Here is a 4,877-nt window from a genome sequence, read left to right as displayed (position 1 = left end):
TGATCTTGATTCCAAGGCAGGTCCACATAACCCTGCATGGGTCTCTCAGGTATGTTCGCTCCTAACATGCTGCCTGCCCATGCTTAGCTTGTTATACCATAGTATACTGAGATCTAATATCTGTTCTAAATCATGTGTGCTTACTGCACACCATGTTGCACAATACAAAAAGGGCTTGTTCCCTGAATGTGAGGAGTGTGTTGAAGAAGGTAAAGAACTCAGTGCTACCTGTCCTTTATCCACACTCTTGATCTTTCTCATATAGTGGCAAGATGGAAAAAAGATGGACTGAGGTGCCAAAGACATGTTGGTGTGCTTTGCCATCAAATTGTCTACACAGAAGATGGTCCAGAAAGTGATCCAGTCGCTGAAGAGAAGGGCTTATTACTGGACCAAGATGCATCTACCTCACCACACATGTTTTTGATATTGGGGACATCACTGAAATTGTCAGGAATTCAGTCTTTCATGTGAACAATGACCCATTCTATGTGTCATATCCGTGCATACCCGATCCTGACCCAACTCCCAGACCTCCTTCTTCACCACCTTCGGTCCTGGCACCACACCTCCTCCCACCTCCCATGCCACCACCACACCTCCGTCCCTCTCCTCCCCTATCTCCGTCCACTCTGATACTAACCTCAGACCGAACACCACCCCTCTCGCCACCCTCCTACTACTACTCCTCCTACTCCTCCGCTCCCTCCTCACAACACCTCCACCCTTCTGTCATCCTCCTACTCCTCTCCCGTCCACTCCGATACTCACCTTCGGACCTGACAACTCTCCCTTCTGCCACTCCTTCCCTCTTCCCTCTTTCCTCTCCCTTCCCTCTGGTCCTCTTCTGCCGACCTCCCACCAAGTTACAACCTTCCGCCGCTGTCCCATACTTCATACTCGGGCACCGCTCGTACCTTTGCTCCGAGCCTCCATCATAATCCCTACCTCGGACTTTGACTCCACCTCGGCCTTAGTCCATTGCATTGGTGACCTCATACTACGTATACACCATTGCCAATATTCCTCGGACTTTCAACCCTACCTCTGTAAGCTCCATAAGCTCTGCAACCTCTGAGCTTCACGGATCATCTTTGGCACTTTCACCGCTTGTAATGTACCTCTCACGTTTTCCCCTCATCCCTATTTGGACTGCTGCTTCTTCCAATTCTAGCCAGTTAGTCATCATCCCCACTTCCCCTCATCCTCCTGCCCCTCTGGGCCTCGCCCTCCTTCCTCCTTTTGGACGTACCACAGGTTCTGCCTTATGACCTTCGGTACCGCTCTGCTTCTGTCATCCCTTTGTTCCTGTTCAGACGCCTTCATTCCGATTCGGATCCCCTTTGTTTCCTGGTGCTTTTTCCCCCTCCATTATATATATCGGCACTTGTACATACTCGTTTTAGGCTTAGTCTAAAATCGACCTGAAATGCCCTGTTATAGGAATGGACCTAGAATCTTATGGTCCATGACTATGAACAATCAAACCTTTGGTCCCTGCACCTTTATTTCGCTGTCAAACCCCATGCCAAGCTTTCCCACTGGGTTTTGGTGCTGGCTGGGGAATTTGTTGAGTTTCAAGGGACTTCCCTTGACCATTGTGACTTTTATATTAGATAGTTAGAAGTCATATGATGTGTAAGGCAGATGCCGAAAAATGTCAAATACATAACCCACAAACCTTGTACCGCAATTGTAACATCCTCACCATTGTGTCACCACTGTAAACTCAACCTGTAACCCTGGAACCATGTCCACCTCCCTATTCCTCCTCTCCTTGACAAAACCGCAACGAGGAGGGCATTCCCATGCCCAACCTCCTGCTGTCCGCTCCCACCAGTCCACCAGGTGGTCGAGTGGTTACTCCCATCCAACCAGAAGTTCCCTATCAGGAACTGTAGCCTATCCCACCTCCTCAGGAGAAGGGTACAGTCCAGGCAGCTCCAGGATGCCTGGCCATGCACCTGCGGGTCCCACTTCCCACGGTCACCCACTACCGTGCACTGGTCCACCAGCCTGCTTTCCCCAACAACTCCTGCTACCGGCACACTCCCATGAGTGCCAAGTCACCAATAGCCACCAACTGGGTGACTCCCTTTGGGAGTCCCAGTATCCCTCACTACTGGTACGCTCCATTGAGCACCAAGTCACCGCTAGCCAAACACTCCCAGCACACCCGCTACTGGCATGCTCCCAGGAGCGCCAAGTCCCCGTTAGCAGACAGCCAGGTGGCTCCCTCAAGGAGCCCACATCCTACTCGCTACCGGTACGCTCCCAGGAGCGCCAAGTTACCATTGGACGACACACAGGTTGTACTCCCATACCCTCATCCTATTCTGCTCTCCCTCCAATGGCTACGCAGCCACCTCCATTAGTGAGCTGAACGGCTCAGGTTGGGTTCCCTGGAACCCATTCCTGTAACATGCCCCCTAGAGACTTCCTGCTCGCCTACTGTGAAATTAAGGACCAAATGGACAAACAGCAATGGCACAGCGCTCCACTTGAGTCACTGAGGCCAAGGTCCCTCCTTGCTAAGTCTCCGGTTCCCCTCTGGAATCATACGCCCTCGCCCAGTTCTAACACTATGCATCGACCAACAGACCTCCCACAGGCATTGCCCAATGGCATCAGAGACTACAATTATCTTGACTTGTTTGAACTCCGAACCTCAGATGCACTTGTTGTATTTGTCAATTTAGAGCAACCTCCTCATAGCATGGTGCCATATATTGATGTTTGGCTTCAGGAGGATGTCCAAGCATGGTCAGATTGGATCAATTGGGGACTGAGAATGAGGAAGGGCCTGTAAGGAAGGGATGGGTCTCAGGGTGGTGATGCGTGGTGCAAGCTTCCCTTATTATCTTGATGTAAACAATGTATATTTTCGTGTGTGCATTCTGATTGTATGTAAATGTTGTTATAATCATGGCATTGCAGCCCAACCTCTGAGTATGATATCACAGTATCATTAGATATGTCATAAATACAAGGATATGATAAGAAGAACTTGCCTGAGTATGGTATCACATTATCATTAGACATTGCACTCAGCTCTGCACACCACACTTATATACATTTCTGTGTGGCACAAAGGAACAAAGGCTAAACCATTAGAACAAGGGAGCTTCCCATAAAGGGAACAATAACCACAACACATGGGCATCAGAATGCCCAGAGGGGTACAGTGGATGCTAATGGTGGACAGTGGGTATGGTGTAGTGATCCAGTATAAGATCAAGAGCAAGTGAGATAACAAAAGTGAGTGCAAATAATTGGTAGCTGACATGATCTTTTGCACTTCCATAAAAGATGTGACAGAAATTTCTGTCATGGACTTGTGACAATACAAAAAGACCCTTGTCAGAAAATTGTGAAATCCAGCTTAAATGGATGTGGAACCTTGACATTTGAGGGCCAAAATTGAATGTCTAAATGTGAGATTTGAATGCTTCAATACAACATGAAGACCTCCTGGAGAAGTCAGGCTCTCCCCCAGTCTGCTGGGGAGATCTATGAAGATGTAGTCATTTGCCTCCAAAATGCACACACCACACCTCTGATGTACACACTGGCAATTTCTCAACGAGAACTGGGCCGTTTCACTCCATTTTTTTTTTCATAACATTCCACTAGATAATGCCTTCACAGATAGTGTACTTGAGCCCCACTTGTGGCATTGTTGAAGAAGGACAAGTGCCAATGGGAGTGGATAAATACTTTTTTGAGCATATTTGATCTGAAATGGGCACTGCATGCAGCATAAAGTCACAGCAACTGTAGTGCAGCATATTGTCAGGGCCCGGCCTCTGTCCGGGGGCGGCCCTACCTCAGAACTGGACAGTTGCAGTGTCCCAGGCAGCCAAGTGCTGGATCCTACCCCAAGCTCCTCAAACTCACTAAGCGGGGATTGAGTTGAGAAGAAGGGTAAGTTTCCCAATTCCCCGCTTGGCTACTATAAAAGGGAAATGTACTATACAGTTTGTAACGTGACTAAGGGTAGGAGCCGAGCATGTTCCCACAATGTGGAAAAGGTGTCACATGGGTTAAGGCGAGTTGCTTGCCTTGACCCATGTGATTCTTCCTGCGGGTTCGTGTGCGGGCTGTAGTTGCGAAAGGTGTGTGAAGATGGGAGGATGAGGGAAGTGGGGGGAGGTCAGGGAACGTGGTTCTGGGGTTGTATGGTCAGGTGTGGTTGCCCTGACACATATAAAAACAGAAAGTGGGTCATGGAAGCACAATAACAAGATGTGGGGCCCAATTCAGCATGTACAGTGGTTCCATATGCCTGATCAATAATTAGCAATGATAGCACACATCAGCAACTTGGGCAATGGCCTTTTCCACACCTGTGCACTTCAGAGGTCATGCCTCAAAATCATCCCCCTTGGAAGATTCATTATAACGCCATGGAAACTCCATATTTTCTTCCCAAAATTTGCCTGCACGGAGATGAGATGATGGTCTTTCCCTAAATAATTTTTATTAATTTTTTATATATACGAAATTCTCATCTAGGCACTAAGCATGAAAGTGTGCATTTCGGAAGCAAATGACTGTATGGGTCTCGAAAATGAAAAGGTGTTTGAAAAAAAAAACATAGCCCAGGGCATAGTTCATTTTGGGATAGGTTTTGTATCAATGTAGAGGGGCCAGTGAAGGGATCTAAGGTTGTGGCATAATAAGATCAGTTGTGACAAGAATTTTTGGTCACATGTCTATCTCCATCACAATTTTTTCATTCATACTTATACTTCAAATTATCAACCTCCCTATGGATCAGACCCAACAGGTACAGGTTTTCTCCATGGCCTTCGACATGTAACTCTCATTTTGATAGGCTAGCAGGAGTAACTCCAGTGGCAGGTTTGGTATAAGTA

This window comes from Cantharellus anzutake (assembly GCF_015039405.1).
Source record: "Cantharellus anzutake strain C23 chromosome Unknown EI90scaffold_117, whole genome shotgun sequence".
Classification (NCBI taxonomy): Eukaryota; Fungi; Basidiomycota; class Agaricomycetes; order Cantharellales; family Hydnaceae; genus Cantharellus; species Cantharellus anzutake.
Note: the sequence above shows the minus strand (reverse complement) of the source record.